Source organism: Molothrus ater, chromosome 1, assembly GCF_012460135.2.
Source record: "Molothrus ater isolate BHLD 08-10-18 breed brown headed cowbird chromosome 1, BPBGC_Mater_1.1, whole genome shotgun sequence".
Lineage (NCBI taxonomy): Eukaryota > Metazoa > Chordata > Aves > Passeriformes > Icteridae > Molothrus > Molothrus ater.
In genome coordinates this window covers 73,743,476-73,759,821 of record NC_050478.2, presented here as the reverse complement: position 1 = coordinate 73,759,821, position 16,346 = coordinate 73,743,476, and positions in this window count along the sequence as shown.

The following is a 16,346-nucleotide window of genomic DNA, read 5'->3' as shown; positions in this document are numbered from 1 at the left end:
TACTTGCTGAATTATGACTGCACCTTTTTCCTTGAATATTTCCATTTATTTCAGTGGAGTTTCCCCAGGATTTTTCCCTGAACATTCAATCCACCTGTCTGAAGTCTGTGTTGAATTTGTAAACCTGTTTATATTTTGAAAAAGTCTTAGAGCAACAAATACTGAAAGTCTGAGTTTTTGTGTCTGTACATGCCACAGAGTAAAAAAAGAAATTGTCATCTTTTAATTAGCAGGAAGTGTTGGGTTTTCTGGTTTTAATCTTATAAATCTGACTTGAAAACTATGTTAGAGAGGTCTCCTCAAAATCCTGAATATTCTTTGCATTCATGTTTTTCTGAGAGAAAAATAAATACAGAGATTCTTTGTAAGGGGGTCTTCCTTGTAGCCTTCAGAAGACTCCATTGCTCCTCTGGATAACAATGTATTCTGCAAGTCTTGGTTTCCACTTAGAACAAACAACAGCTTTCCCTTGAGGACTGAAGGGAAAAGAAAAATAATGAAATTTAGAAAATATACATTTCTGCATCTTGAATTTAATCCAAATGTGATTTTATGTCTGTTTATTATTACTGCCAACACACTGTTTTTTCTGTCTAAATACAAAACCCCAGCATAATTTAGGACTCTAATGTATTCAGAAACATATGAGATATTTTTTTGCAAATGTCAACAGCTTTCAATTCTACAGCTCTCTATTTGTAGGACAAATTATTTTTCTTTATGTTTCAAATGCAGTCTCAGCACCCACCCTTTCAGAAAGAATTAAAGTATCATCAAGTTCACTATGAAACTTTAAGGACCTCCCGAAAACTTGTATTCTTTTTTTTTTCATTTATAAAAGATGCTTTGCTTTTTGCATTGAGGTTTTATTTGCATAGAGCCTTGTCTGAAACTGACTCAGTTCCTTCACCTAACCATTTAAATGGAATTGTAAACTCGTGAAGCAGGAAGAGGGAGACTGAGACTATTTAGCTTTGAAAAGAGGAGTTTCAGGGGAATATCAGCAATGTCTACAAGTACCTGAAGGCAGGGTGTGAAGAGAAGGCATCTGGTTATTCTCAGTGGTGCCTAGTGACAGGTCTAGAGGTAAAGGCACAAACTGAAATGCAGGAGGTTCCCTTTTTCACTGTGAGGATGACTGGGCACTGGCAAGGCCTCCCAAAGAAGCTGTCAGATTCAAACCCCAAGAGAAGCCTAAATTTCAGAAAATATATTAGACGGAAATTAGCTTTTCCTGAGCAGGAAAAGCTCAGAATAAATATAATCAGGATCTGCTGAGTCTAGAAAGGGTAAACAAGTAACACTAACTTTTTTTCTTTTCACTCTCCTTAACTTTATCTAGCTTCTGGTCTCCAGAGCTCAGTGTCATGGAATAAATATGAACTCCTGATCATGCTTGTTGTGCCTGGAAAGAATGATGGAGGAAAGAGAACTGCATCAAATATATCAACTGAAAATCTAGGCCCTACTGGTATTTGAAAATATTGCTCAAAAACAATGCCACCTGAAAAGCCTACCTGTTACTCTTTCACTGGATTCCAACTTTATTTGCCAAACCTCACAGCAAACACTAGCTTAAGAAAATAGTCTACCAGAACCTTCAGACTTTCTAGGCTTCTTCAGAACAGACGTTATGCCACTGCCTAAAAGTTAAAATCTTGTTTGAAGAACTAACAGTATTTCTGTCCTCAGTACATTCTAATTTAATTTTTGAATCAATTTTAAACACTATGTCTTGATTTGCATTGGGTTAGGCAGGCTTCTAAGGTGATTATTTTGCCCAATCTCATTTTGAAAGGAATCATGCTGGCTGTCTGGCTTTTCATCTGTCTTAAACCTTTACCAAAAGGATAAGGGAAAGTGAAAAAATTTGAAATTATTCAGACAAGGCAGTTCTGCTTACTTGCACTTTGGGTTTTTTATGCTAAATTTTGTGCTGATGACTGTACAAGACTGCTAAGTAGGAAGGTCTACAGGCCAAAAAAGTAATTCATTACAATTACAGCAATTTCTGTAGATTTGGTTTTCAGAGTGTTCTAATGGCTAAAAAAAGCTTTCAGAACCTGACCCAGCGTGTGAAGTAGTCAAGCACCTTTTTTCTTCTCTCTGCCAGTGAAATCAGCGTGAATCTCAGGTGTCTGGCACTCTTTAACATGAAGAGTATACCTTGTCAAACTGCAGACTTGTGGCCATCCCAATGGTGCATCAGAAGATATCCCTGGAGTTTAGCAAGCCTCAGATTGAAGGTGTGAATGGTTATTATATCTGTGGTAAAGACTCGATTGAGTGCACCTACAGTGGCTCACATTTTAAGAACCTTTTAACTTGAGAATATTGTTAAAGTGTTGGCAGTATCTGAAAACCTATAATGTCATCAGCACTTTATCTGTTCTTATGTGCCAGAAAGTTAAAATCTCATTACAGTCTATCATCTGGTGCTACATGCACTCTAAAAATATTGCCACAATACTAGAATAAGAGGGAAGTAAGATCAAGGAATTCAGTGCTGATTCTTGGGAAGAAAGAGGCAGTTTGTGTAGTAATTAACTACATTTTCAGGGGTTTGAGTCAGAACAGTGATTCAACATAGTCAAATTAGATAAAATATTTATAACTTGCCTTTATTTGTTTTGGGTGGGATTCCTGGAAGAGACCCTTGGGACAAAGCAATCTGGGAAGTATCCTATGGGAGCAGCATGCTTGGAAAGATATTGGAAAGAATCTAGACACATATTTAATAATATAAATGTTCTTCTACCTTATTTTGAATCCTTCTTACAAACCCATGGGTGTACACACCTGCCAGGACTGTATCATTTCTCCAAACAGAACTGCTGAAACCTGTAGAATCATCAATAATATTTTCTTATTTCCCTCATTCTTTCCTCCTGACTCCATGAAAGATTCTTTGTCTATTACCTGTTCAGTTCTGACTTTGCTAGAAGGAGCCAGAGCTCAGCTACCCTTCGTTATCCTGTGTGTGGTCAGCCCAACATTTTAAGAATGGTGCTCTGAAAACCATAGACTACAGAGAGAGAGGGTTTAGAAATGTTCAATTCAAATAGTTCTTGATGCTTCTACATTAGAATTTTTTATTTCTTGACTATTGACATTTCACTAATAACATATGGAACTTCATTTATGACTAAATCTGAGTTATTAAAGAAAAATGTTTAAAGTTAGAAATGCTTGGAAATGAGAGTTTATTACCAAGTGATTTCTTTCATAAATGAACATCTGGTATCAAAAAGCCAAAGTGCAAATGAGTGGGAGGATTATCTTAATTCAATGACTTTAAGGGTTGGCATCTCCAATGGCATGCTATGACAGACCTTGCTGTACAAAAGAAAAATTACGAATAATAATGCTCCAGGTGCAAATGCCTGGCAGTTTATATTTGCATGAATCCCACACAATGAAATATCTTAACTGACAATATTTTATTTAAGTAAAACTACTACCAACAGAGGCAGGATTAAATTTTTGGTTTAATCTTCCTCTACAGTGACAGTTAAATAAATGGTTTATTTTATTTCAGAATAAAATTAATTGTTTCAGTGAACTGCTGGAAGCTGCAGCATGTGCAAATCATTGCTGGATTTGGATTTGTCCAATGGCACTTGGCTCCTGCTCCAAGCTGAGACAGCTGTTACACTTGTAAAAGTGTTTACTATTGTGTCTGCAGTCCTCTCACGCTTTCAGTGGGGCAGAGGCTTAGACTAAAAGTTCGGGCATCCAACTAATGTCTTATCCTTTGTACTGAAGTGCAGTATACAAAGTACCACAGCAGAAGACATCCAGTTTCACTCCATAACCTCAAAGCATTGGAAATACATTTCATATGAAAATAACTTGGGTATGGGACATGAGGACTGACAGGGTGTAGAAGGCCAGAAGAAAAGGGGCTGATGTGTACATCTCAAACACCAACAGGTGGACAGCCATGGAACCAGCCAAGGTTTGCTGCTGAGACCACACTGTGAGGAAGAACAGAATGTGGCTGAAGAGGGGGCTATACAGAGATAGGGCAGCATTTTTCTGGGACAAACACCCTTGTTCTAGCTCCTGGACATAAGCACTACACTGTACAGCACAAGAGCAGGAATGAGGTCAAGGAGCGGCCATGGACTGTTGACCAATGGCTTATCCAGTAGAGGGGAAGGAATCAAGACCATCAAAAACCCCTGAAGCCATCAACCCATTACAGAAAGGTTTAGAGGAATGAATTGTGCATGATAACTATTTTGTGTAGAACGTGAGAAACTTGGGTCCAGGCTGGAGAAAGCTTGTCTACAAAAAGGTACCTTCACGAAACTTGGGCAGAACCCCCAGGACCTTGTACATCTCACCATCTGGATCGACACTGCAGCCAGGAGTGGTGATCTTCTTTTCGTCCTTTTTTTCTCTCTGCTTCTTTTTAACCTGTATCTCTTTCACCTTATTCCAAATCTGCTGTAATTAATTTTATACTACAGGATAAGAGACTTACTTATACCAATTTCCATGCCAACTGTATAATTTCCTAATAAAACTTTGTAAGTTTTTGTAGACCATCTGACATTTCCCACTCCTTTTTGACCACAGGCATCTACATATCTTGGGTGCTGTTTTCCCCTTAAGAGTGAGGCAGCAGTCATGCCTGGTCTGCCTCATTCACTGCAAAAGCTTAAAATAGGATTTTCTGAAGTCCAGATAAAAGTTGTTCCACTTTCTCAGCAAGCTGACTTTATTTAATTTTTTAATTTTTATTTTTAGCTCAGATATGTATACTCTGAAATACTTTTCTTTGTTCTTATGTACTTATTAAAATGCACAAGCTGATTTGTTTTTTCCCGTCTCCTTACTTCTTGTACAAAATGTTAAGCAAGAAGAAATGTATATTTTGACTTTGAAATCCAGTTTAATACTTCTGAAAAAAAATTGGGAGTTAAAATATTCACTATTAAGACTCTGAGCTGTTACAATGCAATAATAATCCTGGGAGGCAAGAAATTAAAGGAAAATGCTCCTTGTCCCATCACAGCATTTTTTAATAATTTTCTCAGTAAGTTTACAACTCCTTCCTCAGTAAAGTTCTGAATTACATATTTGCTTAATAGCTGGAAATTGAGTAGTTGGCTGGTAGGATCTAAGAAGTAATCATGATACTAGAAAGTCTTTGTTTCCTTCTTTGGCAAGCTGATGTGAACAATAGTTTTCTCATAAAAGGATTAGAAGGATTAACTTAGTGACCGAAGATCAAGTGCCAACTCAAAAAATCTAGACAAAAAATAGTTAAATTAACCTTGTAGACTTAGGGAAAGCAGTATCCTGTTAGCTCTAGAAGAATAAACCACACCACTGTGTCTCCCTCGGGTCTGTCAATGAGGAGAGATAATGGAATCTGAAAGTACTATAAAGACCTCCTAGGCTGAAAGGTTAACAGCAAGATTTTGAATTCACTACTTTTCTGTCTGAATTCTTCTCTTTCCCAGAATGTCTATTCCCATATTACACCTGCAGTTGAGGTCTCAGCACTCCACTGGAAGCCAGAATATTTTGCTGATAGCAGGCATCTAAAAAGCCAAAAAGAATTGATGGGAAATAGAAGAAAGTTCCCATCCCTACCTCTTTCTGCTTTGTCTTCAGCATAAACATTTCATCCTTTCAAATGCCTAGAGTGTGATTTATTTGACTTAACAAAATTTTTAAAAAAATTCCCTGGGTTTTCACCCTAAACCAGGTCATATTAAAACTGGCAGACAGTAAATAGTCAAGAATCAAGTCTGCAATCCTGGTTTTGCAGTAGTGAATCTGGGCACAGACTTTTTCTATTCAAAATTATTACCACCAGATTTTACACCCATAAACTAGATTTATGAGGCATAGTTCCAAATGCTAAAATCCTACTTCAAACCTTCTGCTGCTTTTAATTTTCTGTTGAAATTGTTAAATATATAAAAAATAGATGTATTTATATGCCATGTATTCCATGCATCCACCGTAAATTACAAATGTAGGATGAATAGAAAAGAAATAGAAAATTAAACAAGTCCTATTAAATTCTGGCTATATAACGTTTTATGTTGCACAGCTTATACTCCACCCACAAAGAACACAACTGATAGGCTTGCATTATTATCTATTTTGTAGCCAAAAAAGAAAGTCTTCTATTAGTAATATGGTAAAATGTCGGCCTCTGAGTTTCATTGAATAACAATAAGAACTGTCAAGGCTACCCATGACCCCTCCACTTACGCCTGTGTGTATCATTCACTGAAAATCAACAGTGATCAGAAAGTGTTTTTTATCTAGTACCAATTTAATGACTGGACACGTAGATGTCAGGATATTTGGCTGTAGTGGACTTTAAGGTCAACAAGCTACAAGAAAGAATGACTTGATTATTTTAAAGATAGGGAGACATCAGGCTGTTCTATGGTTGTGGGTTTTTTTGGGTTTTTTTTTTGTTTTAATGAGCACAGGAAGGGTGCTGATAATTAGACAATTAATTCATTATTGCATTCTTGCTGCAATTGGTACATCATAAGACTGATTAAATCCATTGCAAGAATGAACAGTTGAAAAACTTTGACAATCAGTAAATCTCATCAACAGACACTTTTTGCCACTATTTCAGGTATAGTGTTAACAGTTATTTATAACATTAATTATGTCTATCCTGATACTTCTGGAACCCATTGATTTTTCTGACCAACTACTTAATACTAAGGGCAGCTGAGTAAGCACAGAAGAGATAGATTATGAAATTCCACTCACACTTGCAACCCTTTAGCAGTGAAATGTTTTAGACTGAAAGTGTGAGACTATATACGGATATGCTATGATGAATGTATATGCTTGACTCTTCTGGCCTTGAAGGTCCTATAAGACCTTCACAGTACTTTGCTTCACCATAATGATTAAGGAAGAAAAAAACCCCAACACATACCCATTTACCATAAATCTCTTAATGAGTTATAAATAATCTCAGCTCAAGATACTATAAAGGACTACTTAGCATTTTGCTTATGATTTTACATAATTCATCTAAATATAGTCAATTGCAGAGCAGATTTATTTTTGTTGTGGGTGACATTTTCAGATGGTAGCTTGATCACTTTGTTTCATAATGATATCCCGCATATCTATTTTGGTGTATCTGTAGAACTTGAAACAGCTACCTTTTCTATTCTTATATTTCAAAGCCTCTGGTATCCCTTCCATTTCTGACTGTATAATGATATTGTATGTTTAGATATATATATATATATACTTGCAGACATATATGTAGAAAATACACATATAGAATGTTATTAGCTCGGTCCTTATGTAAAATATCTTTCCAGGGTTAACGACAATAGTATTCAGATGGGCTAATCTTTCAACTATGTGGGCAGACAATCTCTTTTCATACCCTTACAGCATTGCATTCAAAGCTGAAGTCACCCAAGCATATGATCATGTCCAAATTTAATTGCTCCTGTAGATCCACTCTTACTCAGAAAATCCTTTAAGGCTGTCCTTAAGGTTACTGTGTGTTACTGGACTGAGGCCTTTAGCAGCAGATGATGCTAAGTTTGTGCTTCCTATGAGTTCTACCACTACAGAGACTGATTCACTGAAAAAGAAGTAATTCCCTGACTCAGAGAAGGGATGGGGGATGTGTCACCATAACTAATTTTTAAGGTCAAGGGAAATAATTGTGATTACTTTCCTCCCAATTATTTTGAGTCTCAGCTGAACATTTGTTGGATAATATTCAAAAGACATTTCATAACTGTTGCCACAAAACTGAATTGAAGGGATTATTCAGTAAAGGACATTAGATGTTCCTTGGGAGATCATCTCTTGGTATTACTTAAAGGACATAGTAAGGTATATTGTATCTCAGTTTAGTAAAGACATATATCTCTTAATTTATTACCTTAAAATGTCAATATTAAATTCTTTAATACAGTTTCTTAAAGGTATGAGGCATATGTAATAGCACTGTCTCTCATGTCTCATCCCCCTTTTTTTATTTCAGACTAACCACTTGGACCTACTAACCACTTTCAAGCAAATTTAAATAAAATCTACAAGTCTCAATACATACTTTCTTAAAATAGGCAGACAGAGCAAAGAGACACTCTGTAACATCCCAATAACAGAAATTTTGCAGGACTCTGGTTCTTACCAGGCTTCAGAATATCCACAGAGGAGTTCATCATAACTAAGCTTGGTTGCCTGTGAACTTCTCCATTAATTTTTGCTGTTCATGAAAGGTATTCCTTCACAGTACCAGGGCTGTTTCTGTTGCATGTCTGAGATTCTTTCAGATAAAACTATTTAAAAATTGTAGCCAGTGTGTTGAGCCATATCATGCAAAGTGCCAAGTCCAACCACCTCCATTGATGGCTTCTTCCTGAGCCACATATTTCATTTATCCTTGTATTAAGATCTCTGCTCCTAGGGGTCCATCTTTCTATCATAGGCATATATACATAAATCCATATCCCCTCTAGACATTGTCTCAGTATAAAAGGTATAAATAATTTTTTGAGTGTGTGTAAGTGCACAGCTATTAGTCTAAAAACAGAAATGTATTAAAGCTTCATTAAGAAACTCAAGTCAAATATTCCACTGGAAGAGTACTCTATAATAAAATCATACTAATTCCTTTCCTATGGCATCATTGCTGGCAAAGGTTATGTCAGCTGTCTTATTCACATCAGTTCTACTGTGTTACATGATTACAGAAGTAATGATTTTTTAGTCAATAGGTCTGCCCAGTGAAAAGTCAGAGATGTAGAGATGCATTAGAGGACAAGATCAAGAACTAAATCTTTTTTTCCCCTCCCATTATCTACCATATGTACTGCATATAAAGATATAAAGATGATGTACAGACATTAACACAAAAGGAGCTAATTCTGTTCTCAGAATTTTGTCTGATGAATGAGGGAAGAAAAGGCTGGTGGGGGGAAGAAGAGAGAGAAAATATTTCCAGAAATAATTAAGCTAAAATGGCTGACTTTTTCTGCATAAGGAATTTTTCCCAAGCCATCCTTTGCCTAATATTTTGATGTCTATTCTTATATACTTTACATGTTTTGCTGGGTAAAATTAGTCATTTGCTGTGGATTGTTTGGTTGTGCCCCTGTTCTGACTGGGCAGCTGACAGCTAATTCACACTATGGCTTTCCAAAGTGAGCAGGTTTAGGCACTGAATTCTACTTGCCTTCTCCAGCCTGCAAAATTAATTTAAGCCTATACATTTCACTCAGCTGTCAGTTTTTATAAGCAAGATATGGGCTTCACATTTCTCTGTCTTCACATTTTTCTGTCAAATCCTGTTGAGATCGAGCAATGTGTTCAAAAGTACCTGTCATCCATGACAGATGAAGACAGGGCACAGTCACCTAAGTCTTATTTCATACAGAAACTGAACTTCAAGAAAGAACACATTAGCTGAAACAGAAATGTTTGGTGTTCCACTTTTGCAAAGTGAATGTATTTGTCAGTGCTATGATGCAATATATGACCAATAAAGTCACATAGGGCTGAATTGTACTTGCAAAAACACTGTGATATGAAAATGAAACTGCATTTTGGAAAAAAATTACTGAATATTCCAAACAGTAAATGAAGCTTTTTAGTACTGAGGAATAATAGTTAACTGCATCTTGCACCTGAATATAATCCCTCTTACATCAATAGGAAATCTTTCCTCTTTTAAATAGAGATAGAAATAGTCTCAGATGATAATTTTTACTGATATTAACAATAACTATTATCAATAATAGTTAAGAGTTTTGTTAGAATTCTCATCTGTCATGGGGTTTTGTCAAAAATAACAATTTTTTTCACATTTTTAAACTTAACATGGCACTGCTCTGTGTCAAAATCAAATACAACAGGGAAAACTTTGTGTTGCATAATACATTGTTTTATGTCTTCTAAGACATTATCATCATTTGGCAGAGGGAGAAAGCCTATGTACTTGAAGTCTGTAACTAGTAGAGCTATCCACTGGGCAGAATAGAAACACCTATGAAAACACAGGTGTCATTTTGGTGAGAATTTTGCATCTTTGCTAAATTGTAGAGCTTTTAATAACAAAAACATAATTTAAACAATGTGAGAGAAGATTTAACTGTAACTCAAAGTTGGCAGAGCTGTTCTTGCTCTTCTTCATGCAGCCATGTTGAGAATAGAGGTGTTGTCAGTAGCATTATATCCTCAGCCTAACACAGGGAATCTCAGCCACAGAGTTTGAAGGTGTGACCCTAATTGTATTGAGCAAAAATCTTCTTTAGAACAGTCATTTTCTGTCTGAAAAATGTTTCTGACTCGTAATCTCTTCTTCTGACTCTAGCTTGCCACCCTGACCCTGGGTGTTAACTTTTGACACTGGAATTTCTTCCCACTCCTAGTTCTTGACCTTATTCATTAGGTGAGATCATCTAATCCTTGTCCTCCTCATGTCTGTTCTAACCACTAAAACTACACTAATCCCCAACATGGTACTGTGTGATTTTTGTGGTGTAATTTTATGGTGAAAACCTAATTTCAAGTTAAAGGTAAAACCAGAGTTTAAAAAAAAAATTATTCTCAAATGATACAATTGCACTGACTGAAGTGTAATTCAAAATGTATTTGGTGAATAAGCTAAAAAGAAATACCAGAGATATTTAAATCTAAATGCTAACATCTATTAGTGTTGTTTAGGTAATTCTCAGTGCCTGTTCACCACAGGGAGGAAAAACTTCTGGAATTTTGAAGACAATTATAAAGCAAAAGTTTCGTTTTTATTCTGACTAGGTCATAAAATAATGTTTGATCAAGTGGTTTCACCTGATGAAAGATACCTTTCAGTAGTGCAGGTATTAGCTATTTTTGCTCCATTTTCATCATCTTTCTGAGAAGGGATTCATGACAGAAAATATTAATAAAATAAGGCTTATCAGGAGTAGCTTTTGGGCCATTTGTTATTTCAGTCCCTAGCTTAGGGGGATCTCAGTGACAGACAGTGGGGAAGGGAGGAATGTCTTGTATTGCCTATAAATACTACTACAGGTGACTGAATTTATTACTGGAACTTAGGTTTTGTATTAAAAGATAGCTTTACATTTGAAGTTGTGAAAAAAGGTGCTCTTAACCCTTTTTCCTTTAACCTCCGCCCTTCGCAAGGAAGTAATTAAATGGCATTTAACCTGAATGATCAATTTAAAAATGGCCAAATAATGGAAAGGGGATACATTACAAGTTGTAGAGTACCACAGGCCTAATTAGTAAGATGGTAGTGGCTGTAAGCACACACTTCTGTCTCTGAATGCGCAGAATAGAATGCTTTATCTATGAAGGGGGCAGATTTGTGAAGAGTTTCTTGCAAGTGGGAGAATTGTGTATTTTTAAATTATTTTTCTGTTACCTTTTTTCCTTTCAAATGGCTTTGTGACAATAAATAAGAAAGATCTGCACAGAAATTGCAGTAATTTGGCCTCTTAAATCATATTTGATAAAAAAAGAGATTTGGGAACCTAAATCTAATACATGTTACAAAGCGGTGCGCAGCTGTTCTTAAATCCCTCTTGTTTCCAGATTTTCCAAGGTATTAAGGCATCTAAAAATGCTAGGGTGAGTGGGAGGGAGTGTGGGGGCGCTGTTCAGTGTTTGATTTGTATCCATCTCATGGTATTCAGTGTCTAATGTTTATGCATTCGTTTCAGTCTTAACTTCCACAAAATTTTGATTCCAAGTAACTGAGTCATCCAGTGCTTTGTAAAGGGGAAAGGGGGTAGGGTATGTGGAGGGTGTGTTATACACTGTATGCAATTAAACTTGGAATTTAACACAATCGTTATTTGACGTAATTAGATTTTCCAGTAACCGTGAATTAGCTGACACTAGGTCATGTTTCATTGAGTGTTTTAAAATGAATATACTTTAGCATTTTATTGGCTATAATGTAACTAAATTTAAGCGCCTGTCAGTATTTTCATTACGAACAATATTTTGGAAAATGGAGTTTATTTAAGCAGTATCTTTACTGTTCTAAATTTTTTCAGGTTGAGAGCTGGCATACAAGCTAGATGGGAAATATTTCACAGCACAATTATGGCCCCAAAGGAATAGAAACAAGCAAAGAGGACATTCACCTAAATTCCTAAAGTGCATCTGTTAAGGGCAAAATCTAAAAAACTCAAAGTGAACGAAGCATATTTTTTGTGTTTGGTTGGTTTTTTTTGCCTTTTTTTTTTTCCCATGCAACTTAATAAATGTGCAGAATAATCAGCTGGGAGGTGAGCAAGGTTTAAAAAGCAAAACCAAAATTAGATTGTCTGAGGCAGAGGGAGAATATATTATAGAACAGATCTTCTCCTGTTCCTCAGAAACCTTACGTCTATTAAATAACCTAAAATCTATGTAGTCAGCGCTTTATGAGCAGGTACAATCTAAGTGGAAAAATCATAAAGTAGTCACACAGGAGAAGTGACATATAATTTTTGTTGCAAATATATCTTCAAGAATTTGTGAAGTCATTTAATAACCACTGATATAATAATAACTCTTGCACGAGAAGGCCAATTTTAAACTTTGGAGGGCATACTTAAGCAGCATCGTTAGCCATTTGTTCTGGAAAAGAAGATTCCCATGGTGGAAACAAAACCAGCTAAAATGATGAAAGATGCTATTCTGTAGTTTTGCTGTAAAACAGATCAATAGGAAGTAAGTAGAGAGTCTTGAAAAGTAAGTAGGCAGTTGATTTATATTTGTCCAGGAACAGGATTAAGCTTCCAGTGTTAGTAAATAAGGTATTTCCACTTTCAGCTCCAGATTCACCTTCAATACCATTTCCAAAACATATAATATTTGCTTGAGCTAATCTACAATGGCTCTAAAGATCAACACAGTACTGAAGGCTGATACAAACTGTAGCACTGCAGACATCCCATCAGTGCAGGTGCTGATAGAGTGGTGAATTAGTAAGATAGAGAACTAATGGTAAATTATTTCATCATGTGGCATGAAATCTACCAGAAAAACAGAGGGGTAAAATACGTGGTATGAATATGTCCAATAAAGATTTTCAGTATGAAAATATTAGGAGAAAAAGGCCCTGCAAGAATAGGTGTAAATGATGGGGGAATATGAGAGAAAGGCACAGAAAAGGTATAAGATTATAGAAAGTGGTTTTGTGGCTGTGTTTTATTTTTAAAAAGAAATTCACATTCAATTGTGACAACAAAATTACTGTGAAGGAACATAGTACTAGAGGCAAAAAAAAACCCCTTGAGCAACAGTATGTGTATTTCTGACATAGCATATGTTTGACTTGTCACTTTAAATTTGTTTAAAAAAAGTTCAGCATAATTTTAACTTGTCATTTGTTCTGCCAGATTTTCTATTGCCTGTCTCTGTAGTTCTAATGATGTTTCCAATTGGTCTGTCCATACTTCACTTAAGATTTTTGTTATTGCTTTTGCTCTTTACTGTATTTGGTTTATCTGGCAAAGTTTTGAGGGCAAGGGATGCAGAGGTGGCTTCTGTGAAGAGGTAACAGAAGCTGCCCTCATGTTGGACAGATTCCCCATATGTGACATTCGCTTCAGAGCTGAACTCAATGATCCTTGTGTATCCCTTCCAACTCGGAATACTCTGTGATTCTGCGAAATAGCCATTCCCAGCAGGATTCAAGACAGCCTTGTCTCTGGCCAAAGCTGAGCCAAGAGGGGACATTGTTAGCATCTTTCTGATACCATATTCAAGAATGAGTAAAAATGTTTTTCAACAGCAGCTGGGAGAGTGAAATTATGTAAGAGAAAGAGCCCTGAAGACACCAAGGTCAGTGCAGAAGGAGGGGGAGGAGGTTCTGCAGCCACCAGAGCTGAGATTCTCCTGCAGCCCATGGAGAAGACCATGGTGAGGCAGCTGTGCCCTTTCAGCCCATGGGGGACTGTGATGGTGCAGAGATCCACCTGCAGCCTGGTGGAAGATCCCATGCCAGAGTAGGTGGATGTGCCCTGAAGAAAGCAATAGCTCACAGACAGGTCTCAATGGAGTAGGTTTTCTGGAAGGACCCATGCTGGGACACCTCATTCCTGAAGGACAGTACTCTGTACAAGGACCCACACTGAAGCACTTCTTGAAAAACTGAAAAATGCAGGAAGGACCCACACTGGAGAGGTTCATAGAGAACTGTCTCACAAGGGTGGGATGCTGTGCTGGAGCAGGGGAAGAGTGTGGGGAGGAAGGAGTAGCAGAAACGCAGCTTTGTGAACTGACTGCAACCCCCATTCCCTATCCTTGTTTCAACTGAATGATTTGAGCCATTTAAGGAATCATCATCAAAGGTGTCAGCAAAAAACAGGTTTTAACATGAATTTGTGAAGGTGTGACTGTAGCAAGGCTCACTCTATAGCTTGCGACATAGATAAAGCATATATAGGAAAATCTGAGAAGAGTTAATGTTGAATTATGTTGGATCTACATGGAGAAGGGGATGCAAAAGGGTCAGGGTGCAAAGTCACCCCTTTCATTACACAGTGATTTATTGTAGTCAGGTAACTTCACAGCCAAACACAAGGGGAGTTTGACACAGAGCTCCATGTAAGCTGCTTTTTTTTCACCTTTCTGTGTTTGATTTGCCCATAGGTGTGCTATAACCCACTGCAAGCCACTCCTTCCTTTCAGAGCCTCAGTCATCACAAAGGATAGGAGCCAACAGATGTGCTGTGCTGATTCATCTGCTTCTGACACAAATCAGGTAATCACTGGTGGCAACTAGCTCCTCCTACTGTTCCTTCTCTGTACTTTACCTTTCTGAACTCAGGCCATAATGATATTGCTCCTAGTAAAGGGAATTTGCATGAATCTATGTCACCAGCCCGCAGTAGATAAGAGGTTCCTTAGACTTGCTAACAAGATTCTGTTTACTTCATTGCATAGCCTACAGATGTCATCCATGGAAAGGAGAAATGTTCTGGCATTCCGTGGTAGTTATGTGTTAGTAATATGACATCCTGATCATGGTCTCTTACAACTGTAAGTTGTGGGAATTTTCAAAGATACAACAGGAGAGATTCACACCTGACATTAGGAAGTATTTACAGAAAAGGTCATCAAACAGTGGAACAGGCTTCCCAGAGAAGTGGTTAGTGCCCCATGACAATCAGTTTTTAAGAGGCATTTGGAATCATATAATAATAGAGACTGGAAAAGAGCTCTAAGATCATCAGGTCCAATTGTCAAGCCAGCCAAGTCCACCACTAAACTATGTCCCTAGGTGCCACATCTACCTCCCAGGATAGTGACTCAATGCCTTGCCCAGCTAGCTTGTTCCAGTGCTTGAAAATCCTTATAGTGAAGAAATTATTCCTAATATCCAGTCTAAACTTTCCCTGGTGTAACTTGGAGCCATTTCCTTTTGTCCTGTCACCTGTCAGACAGATGAAGACACCTGGCTAAAACCTCTTTTCCAGGTAGTTGTAGAGAGTGATAAGATCCCTCCTGAGACTCCTTTTCTCCAGGCTAAACAACCCCAGTTCCTTCAGCCCCTCCTCATAAGACCTGGGCTTCAAACCCTTCCCCAGCTCCGTTGCCCTTCTCTGGACATGGTCCAGCACCTCAATGTCCTTCTTATCATGAGGGGCCAGAAGAGAACACTATACTCAATTGGTGCTCTTACCAGTGCCAAGTACTGGGGGATGATCACTGCCCTGGTCCTGCTGGCCACACTATTGCTGATGAGGCCAGAATATCACTGGCTTTCTTATCCACCTGGGCACATGCTGGCTCCTGTTCAGCCAGCATGTCCAGATCCTTTGCTGATGCAGTGTTTCAAGACTGGGCTTGAAAGGTGGGCATTAAGTGGGTGTTCCTTTTGCCATAGAAGTCCCAAGAGAATGGGATTACTGAGCAGAATAATGGCCTGATTAAAAGGTATGCTGATGTCTCCTCAGCCAGTTGGGACACTCAGCTCACACTAGCAATTCTTACCATTATTATCCAGTAGAGAAGTTACGGGAGCTCCAAAATCAGAATGTTTGCTCTGAAAAGCTACCAAAGTTGATGACTACATATGCAATGAAAAGGATCAGTTTCCACTAATACACGTAGGCTGACCTGTCAGGCTGAAGCAACTTTCTATTGGAGTTGAGCCCATGACCCCAGTAAAACTTAGGGGTTTACACGCTTGGGAGGTCCTAGATGGAAATGGAACATATTGCATTAGCCTCTTCTGGATAATCCTAGATCTCTAACACAACAGCCCAGTCCTGAGGGACTGAGACCCATCTGTACACTCACTTACAAGGCAGTGGAGAGCTGGGACATTGTCATTCATGCTAGGGGCACCAATGATCAGCACAGATCAGACATGG